The 19496-nt window shown below is 43.3% G+C and overlaps 1 long non-coding RNA gene across 1 annotated transcript; it reads right to left on the bottom strand.

Annotated features, from left to right (window-relative positions):
- Positions 1 to 2622: 2622 nt before the first annotated feature.
- On the bottom strand, positions 2623 to 18807 carry LOC126534844 (uncharacterized). Its single transcript, XR_008613306.1, has 6 exons — positions 18716 to 18807; positions 12089 to 12195; positions 7566 to 7613; positions 7417 to 7452; positions 6659 to 6812; positions 2623 to 2723 (listed from the first exon to the last, which is right to left on the bottom strand). It is a non-coding gene; the product is annotated as an uncharacterized lncRNA (long non-coding RNA).
- Positions 18808 to 19496: the final 689 nt, after the last annotated feature.

Raw genomic sequence — 19496 nt, 5'->3', positions numbered from 1 at the left:
ATGTGGCTGTGCAATTCCTTTGCACCAAGGCGGTCAGTCTGGTATATGGTTATGCATTATCTCATGGTAATTTTTGTTCACACGTATTGCTGTACTTCTGTGTTCCATTATGCTCAATGAAATTTCTTTTCATAGACACTGTATAAATTCTAATAACCTTTTTTGGTGTTCTATACTTGAGTTCGCTGCGTATAAGGGGTCTATCAATGTACCGTGTATGGTTTTGCTGCCTGCCAGGCGCTGCCGCTCAAGACTTCAAAGGCTTTGGCAGGCCTGTATGAATGTACTGATTTGATCATTGGCAATAAAGGTATTATTATTATTATTATTATTATTATTATTATTATTATTATCTTGACTTCGTATGGCTTTCTGCTAACTTGCTATAGCAATAGGTGCTTCGCCTTTCGACGAAAGTTCGACTTTTATTCGCACATACTGCATTCGAACGGGAATTGGATTCGCGAGCTTGTTTTCGGGAGCACAACACCTTAGGCGCTGCCTCACCACACATGCTCAGATTCATTAATAAAGCTTCGCTTAGATTGGTCCGCATACTTTGCCATATGAAGGTGGCATTCTATGAACAGCGGCATCAATATATTTTTATGCTCAAATAAAAGGTTGTGGTATGAGGCGTCAGAAAAAAAGCGACGTAATGCCTGAGCGTGTCAGCAAATATCTGCAGTGATTGCTGTTGTTCTTCCTGTCGTCGTTATCGTCATAATTATTATTTGTTATGAGCTGCCACAGTATGTGAAGTTTGTTCATACGTAGTGTACCTTCATAACTTTATACATCTAAAACAAGTCGATCTTGCTATTCAGAAACTGCACCTAGAAAACAGTACACGTGAAAAAAATTGAATCGAAAAAAGGAACAATCAAAAGCTTTCGCAATCACTTTGAAGGAATGAAGGAAACTACATGAGTTCTAGAAACATACTACCAGCTTGACATGAAGTTTTCAGTTCACACAAAATATGTGTAATATAGAGTCAGCATATGACCTGGGACAGCCGTGGGTAGCCTCGGCTTACGTTGAAATAGCTAATCCTAAACAAAGCCCTTAAACCGCCACTTCACGTAAACATTTATGATGAAAGAACGTACACACCTAACACAGAAAGTATTAATTACTTGAGAAAAGCATCCACGCGTTACCGTGAGATAAATGATACGTCATCGAAACAACACCCTTCTCAAGTATTTATTGAATACAGGCCAATACAGAAGACAATAGGCCAATGTTTTTATAGCCCCCTTTTTCGTCTTGCTCTTGAGGGGATTGTTTTTCATCATCGACCACGTTATTACGTCCTTAATGCGAAGGATTCTTATCCAGCCCTCCTTGATTTGGCATGGCTGCTGCTGCTGTCGGTTCGGTCAGTTCCTCGGCAGATGTATTTGTGGATATGAACAAACTTGAAAAATATAAATGCGTCGAATACAAGTAGCTGCAAAGCATATACGGTGAGCAACAAAGTAGTGTGCGTAGGGGCACCACTACTTAGGGTAATAAAAAACAACTATAGATTGTACATAACAACCCAACATATTTATCGGCTCATTTGTATCTCTAAAGCATACTGCCGTGGTATTGTACCGACATATATATTCAGGGGTTCATCAATAGAATCATGCTTGATTCAGCGTTTTGGTATGTGCGACTGGGTGCGTTCCCACTCTTAGTTAATCCTCCAGAATGGGTACGCCGTGATTTTACCAAAGATGTACAGAATGCCTAAATATAGCTAGGTATCTGTCGTACTCTATGAGCATATAAATTTCATCGCCATTCTTCCCCGACAAGCATCATATATTGTTTTCTTCGTGATGGGACCACTGCGTACACATCTCACACTCTTCTTATGTGTACATACGTGTGCATATGCCGCCTTGAAGAAAGACAAGTTGCCTTGTCGAAACTTTGGCTTCTGCTTTCATCTTGTTCTCGTTTTACTTAGCGTCTTGAATTCCCATCTCCCCCATTACCTGTGTTTTCGCTGCTTATACACGTGAGTTAGTGCCTTGCATTTTAGTGCAAGCATTTGATTCGTACTTCTGAGAAGTGTATTGCATAAACATATCAATTGCAACACATGATATTCAGGTTGTGACAATTTTTTTAGGTAAACTCAAAGCTTTCATGCCGTTGCCCACGCTGCGTAGGTCGAAAGTAAACAAAAGTATACTCAACATATTTTTTTTTCAGAATAATTAAGCAGGGCTTGTGTGTTGGAGCTGTATCATATTCTTTTTCTTAAGAGATGGTATGTAAAACATATTACAAAGGTGCATTGTGCGCCGTCTTCATGTTCACTTGTGCCGTTCAGGTTAAGTAAAAAGAACCAGTAAGATATGGTGGACCAGATAAAATCAACGTTAAGACGGATGATGCCACGCCATATAATCAAATACCGCATACAAGCCACAGACACGCTTAAGCACAGTAAGTTTATCACCTAAATAAGGAGGACAGCATGGGTAAGTGACATATTTAAGCTGTTTAATGGCATATTCGTGCTTTATACAGATAAATGCGCGGTAAAGGCATCGAAAAGCACTGAAAATTATAGCTTCATTAGGCGAAGCATGCTAAAGTAGAGTTGCAAAGTGGCTACCGTGAGGAAACCCTTCTTTACGCATGACGCCCTTCATTCAAAGAAAACGGTCCTTTATCCTCTGTGCTGTTAGCGTAGACCAGCTTGTTCTGGCATTAGCCTGAAATAAAAGATTCACATCTATATTAAAGGGTATACCAAATGTTCCTTCTTGAGGCAGAAAGCATGATCATAAGCAGAACTGATATTGGTGAAATTCAGTTGTCTGATGAACAGTCCTAATGACGCACCCAGAGACACGCGTCGGAACGTACCACATCACATCTCAGCGCGTTCAGTGTCGCGTGTTGACGCGTGGTGGTCAAGCGCGTGGGATGTTCCGTTTCCGCATGATGCGACCCCGCGCAAGAAAGGCGACCAACCTGACTTTCTAAACACGGCTTCCCGCAAGTTTTACTACAGGATGCGCGTGTTCCGACTTGCGTGCCACGAGGGCTCTAAAGTTATTCATGCTATCCAATGCAGCAACGACAAAATGCGCTGCGAACAGCGGTGATTCGCGCATCGTGGTAGATGGGTGCCCTCTTCCCACATCGGGAGCAGTGTGAGGTTGAGGGCAGCCCGGTAGGCATTGACGCTTTCCGTCGCCTGTCTCTGGTTGGGGGTTAATGACAACGTACTAAAAAATTCCTGCACTTCAAAATGTAACCTCAGTAAAACAATTTCGTCAAACATAATATCTCAGTCGGATTTCACAATGGGTGGTATTTGGTAGAAGCGTTGGCTTAGAAAATGTGGTTATTTTAGAGGAACAATAACATTTCGAGACCTAATTTTTTTAAAAAGAAAGGTAACGTGAAAGGGAAATGACGACACTACCTTGTATTTATTCGGTATAACAAATTATGAAACATATAAAGACAACAAATCTACTATTATCATGTGTGAGCGGAATGCAGTCGCTGAAGGAGTATATCTATTTTGTATTTCACAGCAGCATTTACGCGGCACTCACATGTGTATCACATTTTTCTTTGAAGGAAGGAGGTCCAAGTGTTATAGTCTACTTTATCCAGTGTTTACACTGCTATTGAACGGGTATGCCTTCACTTAAACTTGAAGATTTGGCACTTCCACAGTGACTTGCAGGAACGTTGATCCCACTTGTGCCTGGTTGTAGCGGAGAGTTCACTTACGTCTATAAAAAAGATCATCGTCATCATCATCATGAGCCCATCTTTATGACCACTGCAGGGCAAAGACTTCTCCTAGCGATCTGCAATTACCCCCATCTTGCGCTAGCTGATTGCAACTTGTCCCTGAAACTTTTCTAGTTTCATCACCTCACCTAATCTTTTGGTATCCTCGACTGCACTTCCCTTTCGTTCGCACGCATTTCGTAACTCCTATGGTCCACCGGTCATCGGCTGTGCGCACAACAGAGCCTGCGCAGGTCCATTTTCTTTCTCTAAATGTCAACTAGAATATTGTCTATACTCGTTTTCTCTCTCATGCACTCCGCTCGCTTCGGGTCGCTTACCGTTAAGCCTAACATTTTTCCTCCAATCGCTCTTTGCGCGGTCTTTGACTTGTTGTCGACCTTCATTTTTAACGTCCAGGTTTCTGCCGTATATGTAGGACCGGTAAGATGACACGATTGCATGCATGTGTCAGAGCGTGCGAGCGGCGTGTAGAAGCGCCACTGTCACAGATCACTTGTTTATGTGATTTTTCGCAGGGCGGCGCAGTTTAAGCGCTTAAGGGAGCTGCAGCTCAGCTCGTTTTCATGTCGACAAGCGACAGAGCTACCCGTTTCCGGGGCTTCTCATCATGCGGGCGTTGTGACAGCGAGGGTTCGCGCTTGTTGGCTACACTTTCTTAGTACGTGCTTAGTAACTAAACAAGGGGAAAATCAACCCTCAATCAACAGTTGTTTAGAAAGTAAATGGATTTTAACTGCTAATTTTACTCCCCCCCCCCCCCAAAAAAAAAGAACGAGATGTCGCTTAGTACTGTAGCACTTAATTATCGTTGTCAATGCTTTCACTTTCAAGGAAACCTGGAACATTATATAACTGCCCTCTGATTCCATGCAGACGCCAATAATTGCGGTCCCAAATACACACACACACCCAAAAAAAGAATCATTTACCGTTTTATGCCTCTCGTGTTCCGACAGAGGCACTCTGTTATTTCTCTATGAGCGCATTGTGAAACAGTGTTAGCGGTGTTTTTCTGCTTACTTACATAGCAATATGAGTCTTTTGGTGACAATATCGAATGACTACAAGTCGCTTAGAAAAAGCGGTTGTATTTGTAAATCTGAGCAATTCAGAAATATTTAAAAGAACGTATAATGGTTTCCAGCAAGTACTGACGTTATACTTCAATCATTATACGTTCCCCATGCACCAACTGGCCCAGCAAACTACTCTACTAAACTGAAAAAGAAGACGATGAAATACGTCGAACGCATGCTGTACACATTCGTGAAAACCAACCACCAAGGAACTGTGGTCTCTTTTTCAGTCATGTGGTCACAAGCAATGCTCAGCGCAGATTACGTAGGTACTATCACGCTCAAATGCCATTTTTCTTGTAAAGAGGGTGCTACTCTTAATCGGAGCGTTTTTCAGCGATTTTCTTGCGTAGGCGCGGCCGTGCTGTCATATGGGCACAGTATGGAAGCATGGCAGCGGCAGCACACGCCAGACAGATTCTCGCGCTGCACCTCATATTGAGTGCGACAGCATCTTAAGAAATATAGCGCACTCTTAGCTCGACAGTATATTCAAGGACTTCTCATTGTTAGAGGAATTCTACCCTTAAATTTTACCCTTTATAAATTATGCGTGCACACTTTTAAAACGTTGCACAATAACGTCTAGAAATTATGAAGATATTGAAATATAAGCTATATGGAGTTGTTACTGAGGTAGTCCTCGTTACGCATTGTCTCGAGTCATCGACATTGTTCTGACGCTATGGCATAGAGGAACATTTCCTGATGCGCAGCAATGAGGTCGGGTATGATGACGCAGCCTATTGAAAACACGATTGTCGTAAGTGTTTCTTCTATTCGCTTGAGGCAGCAGCGGCGATCGCAGGAACGGGGCGTGCCAATGTATTATTGCTCCATGAGGCATTCCCTTCCTGGAACGTGGAAAACCAAACTGGTTCCAAGAAAGAATTACCGTATTAGGTTTCTTAGAGCTGTTCTTGAGGCTTTTTGCAAAGTTTACAAGCGGTGGGCTGTGTCTTAACTCTTGAAAAGTGAGAGTCGTAAATAATATTCTTGTTTCTTTAAGAGTGCGACACTCTCTAGTGGCGCCACTTGTCAGACCGTTCTTGTTAATGCTAGCATACACGGCGAAACTTGGTCTTTTAGATGCCCAAACGCCTGCATATATTCAATTTCCATGCTCATTGAATGGGGCTGCAATGTTACCACATAAAATTTGCGGAGTTCTTTTCCACACCTGCTCCGTGCTATGACGTCACAGAGATAGGCGCCTACCGTTCCCTACCGTGAGCCTGATTCTATTGGTCCCCCCGAATCATTTATTGTCGTACGGCAACCCGCAGAATGTTGCGACCACAAGTAGAAGTGGCTCAACCAGCAATCGCGAGAAGGGGTTATCTTCTATTGGTTCCATATATTTGAGCAATAGCGGCGTCACAGGTTTCGTTGTTACAAACATGAAGTTTGTCTATATGCTTCCGATAACGTGTGTATTGTCTTCTATTTGATTCATAAGAAGTCCTGAACAATATCTTCCATATTGTCGGTGCATAAAGAAAAACAATCAATAGTTTCATGCAAATGAACAATCTAGCTGTTATGAACGGCCAACAGCAAAATTAGTGAAAGCACGAATTATAGTAGGCTGACTAAAGTGCAGCAGACAGAGCGAGCGATTAAACGTGGCTGTTACAGTACATATCTGGATCGAAATTAGAAGGATTTAAACAACAATTGAGGTATTGTGCTCGCGTCACCGTGTTGCTTACCGCTTTGCTTCTTCACATCGATGAATGTAATAGACATTCTGCGAAATAAATCTCTCACTATGTAATGGAATCAAATAGGCTTACACGTGACACCAGCAAGCACACCCGTGAGAGCGCGAACGACGAACGTCAGGATGTCTATTCCAATGTCAGCTTGTTTGAAAAGCTGGGCAATGTCGCAGATAACACCTGCGGTGATGGTGACCAGGTCTTTCTTCGATAACGCCTTCAAGAAACACTGGAATTGTACAAGAGAACGCGAACACAAGAAGAAGGGCGTCTTGGCAAAAGTGCTTGGGAAAAGAAAATATCACGGAAAAAAGGCAAAAAAAAAAAATAAATTGGGGCAGACCTTGCTACGTAAACCTGCAGATATTTCTGTGCTCGTGAGAATAATCGACTGACCGGCAGATCAATGAACAGACCATGGCGAACACGATAAATGCTCAGGGGCTCCCTGTTAACGTTACGAAATCTTTCTCATATTTGGATGCGCTATAAGAAGACTCGATCGGACACATGTTGTTGACCATTCGGAGGAGCGAATTACGAAAACAATTTTGTATTCTGTATAGTTGGAAACTGAGCCTAAAATACAATAAATAAATAAATAGATAAATAAATAAATAAATAAATAGATAAAAAATAAATAAATAAATAAATAAATAAATAAAGCAACGCAAACGAAAGCCGGTTCTTTCTTATCACAGAAATGATAGATTATGATTTTCTATTACTTATTTTTGCTGATTACAATGATGCAATATTAACGCACTTGAACATTTGGCACGAAGTGCACCCATTTTTGCCCCTGTGAAGCTGATGTAAACCTAGTTACTCACACGAAGAGTTTCGAATAGTTCTTCGTAGACTGTGTCCTGCAAAAAGAAAGCAAGGAAATACATGTAAATTATCTGAGCGACACATCGTATGGTTGAGAAGTAAGAACCAGATTTACTTGTTACAAGAAAAAAAAATCAAAACCACTTACTTCAGCCACAGTGCCCGCTTGGCACAACACCGCTAAGTCATCCACACACTGAAAATGAAATCAGACAAATACACTGTTACTGTGACAGACAGCGCCAATTCACCACCGCCACGCAACGGTCATAAATCAGAGATGCGGCGTATGGCTGTATGCCTGCCGCTAAATACCACAAAGCTGCTATCGATGGCCCTTTAAAAGCGTCTGTTATGATAATACTTGGCAAGCAAGTTATCCGAAAGAATGCGTCTTATACTATCGACATTAAGAGGAAAACAATACGCTAGGTAAAATGCGATGCCATAGAAAACTGTTTAAAGGATTTCACAGAAAACACGAGCTGCGAAAGAACCAATACAGAAGCCCTGCTTTGAATATACATGCTATTCTGAAGAAAAGATAAGGCTTGCGTAAAGGTAACACCTCAGCAACTCAATAAACGTAGTACCTTAGTTTTTTTGAAGGAAATATAGGACTAGAAGAACGTTAGTTTCCCATGAAGGTAATGTGTACAAGAACAGACTTGCTCTGCGCCAAAACACAAGTTATGTCCCATGTGAGTTTTGTGCCATGTACTTATTTCTTTTAACCTGCGGTCATGCTACCCTTGACAAACTTGCCAGGGCCTGAACGATGAGCTTCCACAGGCCTGAATGTAACTTCGCAGTATAGCAACGACGTGGTTGCTGCCCACGGCAGAAGAACGCGGAGTTTGGTGGCCACAGACAAACAAAACTAGAACGTTACATCCTGGAAGCAACGACATTAGGAAACGTTAGACCTGAGATATGCGATAGCTTGGCTTCGGTGGTATTTTCATGGAGTTGTTGGTAGCGCTTGTCTCGTTCATCTTCATTTGGTCCGATGCTTTGTGCTGCAGCACTGTCACATTTCCCTCGCCACTTGGTCCCAAAAAGTACCTTTCCACGATACCTAAATGCATTCAAGGCTTCTCCACACCTTACGTAACTGGAGCACATCAATATGCCGGAATGTTGGCCTACCTTAGACACATAGGCACTAGACGGATAATGAAGTAGCAAAAATGCAACCATTTTTTTTTTTGCACCCAACCATTCACATAATTTTGCTACCTTAATTCACGCTCCTTCGTAGAAGTGCCAGAAGCACTGTCATATTTATTCTTTCTAAGGAATACCGTTCTGAGTAAATTATTGCTGGCTTGCTTCTACAGCGTTTTTTTTTTACTATGAATACTTGCATCAGTTCTTGTTTGTGTTTTTATGCTTCTGCAAAGTCTATCGCCATCACGCCATACATTTCCAAATACTCTACACTTCTTGCATTTCGCTGTTTCTTCCCGTTTTCGTGTGTCCGCCACTTTTCTCACAATCCTGCTGCTTGATACTGCAGGAACGTGAGACGTTCACGGCAAAACCTAGAAGCACGAAGCCGCGGTATGCGCAAAGGCGGTAAACATGGGAAGCTTCCTTGCAATGTAGCAGAGCGGGCGGTCGTCCTCGGGGTACTGCATGCGCGGACAGGCGGACATGCTGGCGGTGTCGGTTTGCGATGGAATTGCGGCACTACGGGGCCCTGGCTCCGGCGTGGAGGAATGGCTTGACGGCAAGCATGCGGGCGACAGCTACCTAGCTCATTGCTTTATGCTGAGGCCGCGGCAGTTCTGGTGTTTTAGGGCTTCCTGAATTTCTTCCTGGACAATAGCAACAATCGATGTAACCTTTGGCTGTGAGGCTGGAAATGTCATTCACAGTTCATTTGCACACAACTGCTCTTATAGTCTCCCGCAGGTTGTTCGAACACACTCCTTGAATTTCGGCGCAGTCTGTCGGGATCGTGTGGGGGTTGCATTTCCTGTTCTGTATTTCGAACGTTTTCTAGATGTCCAGACTCTCTGACGGTACTATTCCGGGAGTTCCGTATTATTCCGGCGAAAATTTCTTGCTCACACTACACAAGAGCACGCGAACTTTCTTCTCCTTGGACATTTCCGAGGAGTACAGGCTGCCGCAGAAGTCCCACGTTGTACGTGTGCACTACCGGTTCTCCCAACACGTCTTCGCAGCGTCGTCTAAGCAGATGTACACATTTCATTTCATTGCATTTATTGTACCTTCAAGGCCCGAAGGCTTTACAGAAGGGAGTGGAACTAAATACAGAGCATGTGCAGATGACAGGGTATAATAATAATAAAAGAAATTAGAAAGTGTGGAATAACAAAAGAATTCTTCAATAGTAGTTCTAAAAGCAGATGTATTGGTTATGTTAACAATTGAGGCCGGCAGATGATTCCATTCATTTGTAATTTTAGGAATAAATGAATAAAAAAATACATAGAAGCATGTCTTCAGTGTTCTAGTCGTTGAAGGGTGAGAGCCTTTCGCGTGTCCCCAGCCAGGTTTCTGCGTTGATGGAATAAGCTATGAGGGAGATAGGTGGTTGCCTGGGTTGTTGCAATACGATGGCTGCAGGCGATGCTCGGTCAGTCATGGTCAGCGATCTTCCTAGTCGTTTTAGGTTCAAGTCTCTGCTCCGGGTGCAGGTTGTTAAACCTGTGGCTTGGTGCTTGGTCACACGCGACGCTGGTGTTGATTTCGGTGTTTGGGTTTGATGGGGGCATCCGGGTACATGAATGCACAAGTACCGGTACCAGTACCGGCATGCGACGTTGTAGCGACGATAAAGAGCACACTTGAAAAACTTTGAGTTGCAAAAATATCTCTTCATTGGGCGAACCTCTGCCCAGAAAAAAAAAAAAAAAAACAGTTAAGCACAACGATTGTCGCGAACACAGTCGGCAATCATAGAAAATCTTGTCGGCGGATCAAGTGCGTCAGCTTTTAAACGAGACTCATGGAACGTTTCAGGGTAATCGCTGAAGGCCGCGTGCATTTCAGAAACTACTACACAACTGGTGTCGCGTATGCAACCTGGAAATACCAGGTTCGGGGACAACATATACAACAGATAAAATCAACGATAACATTCTGGTAAGCTGCAAATCATGGAGGCGCCTCTTGCGCTGAGCAATAACAAGTTTGTTAGCGGGTGAGATACATTCCGCGAGGAAGGGTAAGCAGGTATTGACACGTGTACCTATATAAATACGTATATATATATATATATATATATATTCCAGCATGTACTCAACGTTACTCATGGCACAGTCAAATTCGCTTGTTATCGTCAAATAAAATTTTGACGATGTGTTTCGGGAAACTGCGCTCATGAAAAACAGAGATATCTATATATATATATATATATATATATATATATATATATATATATATATATGCAGATATGTGCTTGCACGCCATATAAATATTTTTACGACAAGAAATACCAGAAAACATAGGACACTTATTACTGTAAATCGACGAGTGCCCTTAAGCGCCCTTCAGCATGCATGTCGGATTACTGTTTACAGGAACGGCGTGCGAACAGTTGTTTATTTTTGGGATATTCAATCTGATATTTGTTTATAGAGGTGAAAGTGGAGTCATTTGCTGGTAATTATGCGTAAGTATCAGGGTCATTTTTTTCCACCCAGTGAGCCAAATAGGCTTCATTCCCTTCGATATTAGTATGATGACGGTTTGCTTACCGGCCCATTTCAGGCGTTGAGAGCATTTGAATGCTTCAAAAAAAAAAAAAGAAAACTGTCTTCGTCCTGTCTTTTACAAGCGAGTTACTATTGCTGGCTATCTGACGTACAGAAACAAACATTTCCACGTGTTGCCCGTATTTCTCAGTGACCTATCTCGTCACTGATGTTAGGTTGCTGTCCGAGCATAAATTTGACACCCATTTCAGTTTGCGAAATATGGCTTTCGCCGCGCGGCGGTTCAACCAGGTATTATTTTCTCACGTTCTACAGGCTAACGTACTTATTTGCAAAGCCCGCTCAAGCCATCTGTTGCTTTCACACTTGTGTGATAAAGCATCTCATTGAAGCATCTACTATGTACAACGAACAAGGCACAGTCGCAGAACTTCTACGGAGCAGTCTTGGCGAGTTGGAAGGCACGCAATGACGTTTCTTTTTGCTGCTCGAATTAGCTTTGAATTGTTTGCAGAATTTCCACTCTTGAGCTAGTTGTGCTAGCTGGTCATGGTACGGCTAACTTATACCCGTATTTGGAGTTTCTACAACGACGCGAATGCCTCTGTGTACCTAAATATCACCACGTGTAAAGGTACCTGGTGTTAGTAGCTATGCCAAGTTCACAGGCGTAGATAATGTGACCTCTACTGTACATCAACGTTTTGGAAGAGCGATTACTTCTCCCCCGTTTATATGGTGTTGCAAGTACCTTTAGACGTGTAGATATATTGCTGGATGTACTATGTCACGCGTAAGAAGTATGAGTACTGGTGGTATTCCGAAGATTATTTCATGACCGTTCCGTCTATTAAAAAAGTCCCTGGAACAATTTGTTTACTACCCTCTTTCTTCTTAGGTAAAACTTTACCAGGCTTAATGATTCTTTCTGTCGAAGAGTAAACCGGAAGCTTTTTGTGAAATGTGGATTGCGTGCACCTACCTTACCAAGAAGACCAACATCGCCTATGTTGACGTGGATGGGATCTTTGCAGACGCGGTTGCCCTCGCCCCAGTGACCGCTCGAACGGAAATTCTTCACTAGGAAGTCTGCATAAAATGAAGCGTTCCACAAGTCATTATGAAAAACATTATGATAACCTGTACAGTTATTACACATGAAACGCGCCATGCAAAGCAAGTTTCTATATGTATTTATTACCTTCATAGAATACATAATCAAAAAAGCATGCTAACCCAGACTAACGCTATGTCTTCCAAGTGAATAATGCCACTGGAGAAAATCGTTTCGTTGTGGCTAGAGATGAAAACTGCGCTACCAGATGTGAATATAATCCTACTTCAGCATGCACTCGCAAACCTCAGTAACTGTTGAATTATGCTTCTGTTGTATTTCAAGTATTTTGGAAAATTAGACATTCTCAACAGAATGGAGCAGCTCGTATCATTTAGGTGTTTCGTCATGATGATATGTGATACTCGAGGCTTCTATGCTGGGCTGGCTAGTATATGTTAAACATGGCAAAGATGTCAGATAAACCAGCGTTACAAAAATATAGTTTGTTTACATATGTCCACAAGCGTTTGTGAGCATAGATAAATGGATTGGTTATACACCTTGAAGTACAAATGCTTTTGCAAGAGCCTAGTTTACTGTGGAAGAGCGGTTACTACGCTATTAGTGATTTTGAATGGTTACCACAGACACTTAAAATTTCTGGTATGGCTGCCTTTGTTATCGAACTGAGGGGGTTCCATCCAGAACAGGATTTCACTAACAGCCACGTTATTTGCTCTTCCCCTGAATATGATTCCCATGTATCTTTTTTTGCTTCATCAAAATTCACAGCATGCATTTTGCCTGCTTAACTTAACATAACAAATATCATCCCGATCTTTGAAGTTTAAGCTAGAGTAAATTGCTGCCGTCATGAAAATTTTTGTTCTGTACACGCGTTTACTTTAATTCCCTTCCTAGCGGTTTTACTGGGACGTGCTTATTTCGATTAAAGTGCTCGAGAAACATAAGCTTTTCATTTACGGCGGCACTGTTCTTGTAGAAATATCGCCGAAATATTGCACTTTGCAGACTACATCGTTCCGTCCCACACTTGGTAAAAACTTGCGATTTTTGTTAAAGAAAATATACAGAAGATGCTTTCGTTTATGTGAGAAATGCCAGCTGCGAAGACAGCGCTAGCATAAACTTATGTCACTGCCTGCCTGCAGCTGCAAAAAGTAGCCATACAAGGGTGGATGCCGCATGCTTCCCGCTTCTCTGGAATACACTCCAGCCGTCCCTGAACGGCTGCTTTCTGCGGCTACGAGCGTAGTGCCAAAGAAGTTTACGCTAGCACCGTCCCCGCAGCAGCTTGCCTGCCCATAAGCGAAGGCAACCTCGAATTTTTTCTCTTACATACAAATAAATTATTTGTGGCAATTCTTGTGCTGAACGATGCAAATTATAAAATGTGTTATTTCTGCGAAACTTCAAAAAGAACGGTGCCGCAGTAAACGCAGAATATTTTGGAACATGATAGGTGAAATATGCGCGTCGCTCTAGATGATCACTTGTAATGCCTGTTTTCTTACTAGGAACAGTAACTAACGTGGCAAATGCCTCCACAGTATTTTCTTTTTGTGTGCGCGAATTTGTGTTAGTTTGCATCAGTAAAACAATAAGATTCACTGTGCTGGAAACACCGTGTGTGTTCCTAGCACTGTAGAGTGGGAATAACGTTCCGTAATAGCCCAAAGAAGATTAAAGTAAGTGTACTTTATTGAATGCCTTTTACCCCAGTGCCTTCTTCTTTATTTCCACCCTGAATAATCAGAACGTTACCCTACTGCAGGTATCTTATACGTACCGTTTTCATTGTAGCTATTCTTCGATCAGCTTTCACTAGCGAAATTGTTCCACGCAGATGTGCCAATGCCTGGTTAGTAACAAGATATTTTTTTTATTTCGATACGACTCTGTTTCAACTTCGAAGCAATGGAGGGGTGGCTTGAATGCATTTTATAACATAGATGACGTAGTATTTGCCAGTACTGACGTGCGGGCACTATACCCGTCAGAATGCTTTAGCGTGTAAGTTTCAAAAGTAACCACATCTGCTATATTGGTTCATTGGGATATTTGATGCACAGCTTATTGGGTGACATTGAACACCATCCTTTTCCGGAGACAGATTTTTGCCGTGGCAACGTTTCCACGGTACCTTGTTGCATTTCACAGTGACAAAATAAAAGGTCTCGAAGCAATATTTAGGAAAATTAGGGAGAAAGGTCACGAAAATTCGCAGAATAACCTCATGCCTTTTGTATTACTAATCTGAATTTAAAGATCCTTTTCTACCAAGGCTAATGTAATTATTCTAGCATTCCATGTTACCGGTTCTTTTTTCAGGAAATACAAAAGAATTAATGCGATAAGGGATTACAAAGGTCTCACATCTAACACACGCAGCTGTTTCTTTTCTCGATTCATCATTGATTGGCAGCTACCATTTATTTTACTGAGTAGACTTTCGTTAAGAGGAACTTTACGGTACCAGGAATATATACCAGGAATATATATGATCAGCACCTTAGCAGAACAGATCCACTGAATGGAAAATCTCCTATTCCTAGTGCGCCCAAATATTCGCGATAGAAAAACACAAGAATCAGCATTGAAAAGAAAGAACGACGCATGTAGAGAGAAACGTTTATTGCATTTCTACGATTTAAAATGTAGCTTTATGCCTTTTTCTTCTATTGAGTAATTGCAATTTCCCTGCGCTGTACTACATAACTGTGGGCTGTCAAAACACCTCCATTTCACGTAGTTCACACGGAAATGTTCCGGTGGCTTCACACTACTCAAAAATAGCAAACTATTCGGGGCATCTCCGTATGCATCACGTTCGAACATGACTGGTTATTTTGACTCCTGGAAAGTGTCCCCCGTTCGTCACCTATTTACTCCGCGATACTGTTTGTTTGTTTGGAGTCGGCCCCGAATGCTTCCACATCATCGTCGGTGCTGGCGTAGTTCCTTATATCCACAGAAACACCACTTACTTTTCGTGTAGCTAGCAGAGCTTCCTTATCCAACTCTGTCGGATCAGGCCTCTTGCAGATCCGATTAGCAGGCGTCAGTGACGACTGCGGAAGCTCGGCTTATCCGAACCAGCCGTTCGTGCTAAGGGGACTTAATTTTTCTTTCTTTCTTTCGCGTTGAATGTGTTGGAAAGAAACGAAATGTGGAAACATCGTTCCTCATTTCAGAAAATTTAACTTCCAGGGGTTTTGCCTTGCTGGCGTCTACTTTTTACTGCCGGTAACGATTGGTCGAAACTTATTCATAGTGCCCTACCGAGCGAAATTCTTTGTGAACACACACTCTGAATTTCTCTATTGAAAATGTTTCGAATATATAATGATACAAGCCAGTTGAAGAATCCTTAAATTTTATAGTTTATACACTAACCTGGTCCCAAAAACAGTTGAAGATACTAGATGCCGTAAAGGTACGTCCACACTAGCGACAACAACGCGGGCGATACCTCACACGCGGCAAGCGGCCGCGCGGCAGACGGGCGCGGGCAAGTACACAGTCGCGTTTTACGGCACGCGGCAACGGCGCGCGGAATCCCGCATTGTCTCGTTCCATTCGATACTTCTCGTGACAACGCGCTCTCCGTTCTGCCAATTTCGTGTTCCATCAGAAGTGTCCGTGTTTCTTTGCGCCACTGCCGGTCCTGCTCACGCATGTCGGATACGGACGAGGAACTACTGGTGACTGTGAACACTATAACGCTTATTTGTTCTTTACTTGTGCGACGCCGACGTGCCAGAAAGCGGACGAGAAAGTTTTGGGTGCGCAGGACACTGAGTGCCAGGTGCACACTCTGCTTCCCCGCCTTCACCAATTACTCACCTGCCATGCCAAACTGCTGGACAGTAATGTGTCAGCGGTTAGCACGCAGCTCCTTGTCCTTAAAATTGACGTTCGATTTGTCAGAGAGGCACGCATATCCGCGAACGGTTTCCGAAAAATCCTCCATGGCGAGGCGACTTCTTCGTCGACATCTCGGTGGCGGTGTGGGAAGGCTTAGCAAAAGCAGCCCGCTTGACTGGAAATGGCCTCTCAGATTTTACGGCGTCCGTGTCACTGTCCAATCTGAGAGCCCATAAATTATGATTCTTGGCTTATGCGACAGGTGGGGCCAGAACAGCGCGGCTCGCTTCTTATTGGTGCTCGTCCTGCGGCTGCCGCGAAAAAATGGGTCTCGCACCCATTCGCGCGTTACTGCCGCTATTCGTGAATCTTGCCGCGCGCGACAGCACCGCTCGCCGCGCGCGGAGTGTCGCGCGCGTTTTTGTCGCTAGTCTGGACGTACCTTAGGATCGATATTATTCAGCTCAAATAATAACAAAGGGTAGGCGGGGAATGCAAAGTGGTCATTTAATGACCAGAGATAAAAATCACACGCAGGTTATAGCCCAAATCTATTTATCGAGCTGCATTACTTAAAAAAGCGCGGACACTACTTGCAAAAGAAATCAATATGTTCAACTGATTTTGTACAGTTTGTGAACTGATGCCACTGAGTCTTCAAGGCACATCCACTAGGAAGCTTTTGAAACAAACAGCAGTTATGAGATAAGTGAGCTCAAACTTGACGTAAACATTTTACTGTTCCATCACTTGAGTTTTTAGAAACGCGCACTTTGATCTATTAAAACTCTTACTTCCCAGAACACCAGCGTAGTTCGTCACATATTCTGGGTGCGCATTTCTCGAAACTACTGCCATTCTCAGAAACCTTTCTGAGCGTACATGTCTTGCGAACTCAGCAGTTACAATTGGCGAATTGTAATACGTGCCGCTAAATAATACTTTTGCAAATATGCGGTGAATGTAACGGTAATTAGTCGATGACGCATTACAATGTTTCCCTGTAGACAATGGCCGTCCCTTAGAGCAATACCCCCTGTCACGTGGGCATACTAAAGTGCACTTTGAGCAAGTGCCCTTTCAGCGCGCTGACTGTGATTTGCGCGGAGCGCTGCTCCACGAGGAAGAGAAGTGTTGTTTCATATTGGTGGCGATTGCAATCGGGGAGTGAGCAGACGAAGCATGCATTTGTTAACGTAAACGTGCGTGCGAAAAACCAGTTTGTAAAGTATTTGTTTCAACCCCAACAACAAGAGTAATCATCACGAGCCAAGGCAAGACAACAGGACTTGACCAGTTCCAGTGCAACTGATGCGTTCCGCCGAACAAGTGCGCGGCCGTTACCAGGCGTGGCCGTAAAGAACTCCCGAGTGAGAGTAGTCTTTTTTTTTCTACCTTATTGTACTCTTTCTTTTCTGTTTGGTAGCGTGACAAATTTTAATACCTAACAATGTAAAAATAATAATAAATAATAGCAACGTAAAAATAAAGAGTAAATGTTAAACGTTGCTCAAGTCTCTGTTGTGAATATTACTTTACTTAATTTTTTACTCATTGCTAATGAGGCACTTCGCCGCAGCGAAGTGCGTTCGCCGAACCCTCTCGGTCACGAATGCGCTCTGCAGTAAGCGTTGCTAAGCGCTCCCGCGTGACAGCCTGCGAATGACACTTGCGGCGATGTGCACCTGTTCGAGCCCACTTAAGTGTCCCTTTGTGACCGGGGCATAATACAGGCCAAGATGCAGAATTCTACTACATGCCGCAGACAATACTTATCACAATTGTTATGAGAGAAGATCTCAATCGCGGGATCAGTAATTGTTTATTTGAAGGGAAAAGAACTTACCACTGATTTGATAACGTATGCAAGTAATAACTTTGCCCAATATTATTACGATGACACCACAATTCAGGCTTCAACACAAACTTTGCTACCTACTTCCTTCATACTGCACGGGCCCTATTAAGTAAAAATAGTCTAATCTGTATTTATTCCAATATCATGATGTCAAATTTGTGCAGCCGCTGAGGTAAGCACCCCGCGGTGCCTGGCACCGTTTCTTGAACCACCCAATCAAACGTTCTCCGCGATTAGGGGAGGTCATTTTGCTTGATTTCAAAGCGAATAGCATTGCCTAATTTGGCGGGGGTTTTCGTGTCCAACTATCTGACAAGAGGCTAGGAGCTCGCAGATATAGAACAGGAATATTGTGGGGCCAAGTGAGCGCAGTGAGAGTAGGTAACCGTATGGGGTGGGGGGAGCAGGCTTGTGGAACTGACCAGCTTCTTCTTGCTTAGCGTAAGTTAGCTTTTGAACTTCTGACCAACAGCGGAAGCTAATGGCGAAAAGGTGCCGAATCAGAAATAAATATTTTTTGTTTGCTCGCGATAATAATGCATAAGCAGCGTGCACAAGTCATACCTGATGGGGAGTTTGCGCAGTTTACATTTTGTCGCGGGACAAACTGCCGATACGGGGCCCCCTTGATCAATTTTGGAACTCTGATTGCATTAACAGAATAAGAACAGTTTCGAATAGCTTTACGTTCTAGCGCCCCATAACTGACACTCAGAGCGCCTAGCACAGGCACTCCCAATTTTAAGGCTTACCTACATGTGTGCTTAAGCGTGTTACCAAATAGGAACAAATTATATGGGACTCACCCAAACCAAGGCTATTCAGAAGTATTGCCACAAGTCCAGATATTGAATTTTCAATTTCTTGTGGAGATCCATTCTGCGCTACACCTTTAATAGTGCACGAGAAAGAGAAAAACATCACAAAACATTAGGAAATTGCTTAATGGGAAATTTAAGCGCACCTTTATAACGTGTTTTGATTTCGCGTGTGGATATTTTGTATTTTTACCATATAGGTACACGGCTTATATCAAGAGAAGAATTCTGTGAGCAGCGTAAGCGCCGTGGGCAATCTGTCCGATGCCGCACACTGAAAACGGAGCGCAGTGTCGCGCGACTGCCTCGCCAATCGGGAGATCACGAGAGGCAACGCTTGGGTGATGCGTGGGCGTGATTCATAGCAGCCTCCGCAGACAGAGCCCCGCTCATGCAGAGCTTTGCTTCCATACAAATGACGCGCGCTACTCGCCCGCCATCGTAGCAGTGGTCGCCGAACAAGCACGTCTTTTGACGCTTCTTCTTCTTCTTCATTTCACGCTTTCGTTCCACCAACCGCGAGAGCAGTCCTTCATCAGGGGCGTAGCCAGGGGGGGGGGGGGGGCTTATGGGGCTTCAGCCCCCCTCGAAATTTTTTCGTGCTGTTATGCGCTGCCGACCAAAACAACTCCCTGCGCCGCAAATCATGCTCGATTTTGTCTAGAATGTCCTTAATTCACGCTCGAAAAGACATTTTAGCGCGAACATTGCGAAATCAGGCTGGATTTCGCGGCAACGCCCATGCATCGGTATTCACATATCCTAACGC

This window comes from Dermacentor andersoni, chromosome 7 (genome assembly GCF_023375885.2).
Source record: "Dermacentor andersoni chromosome 7, qqDerAnde1_hic_scaffold, whole genome shotgun sequence".
Lineage (NCBI taxonomy): Eukaryota > Metazoa > Arthropoda > Arachnida > Ixodida > Ixodidae > Dermacentor > Dermacentor andersoni.
This window is presented reverse-complemented; position numbering and strand designations above follow the sequence as displayed.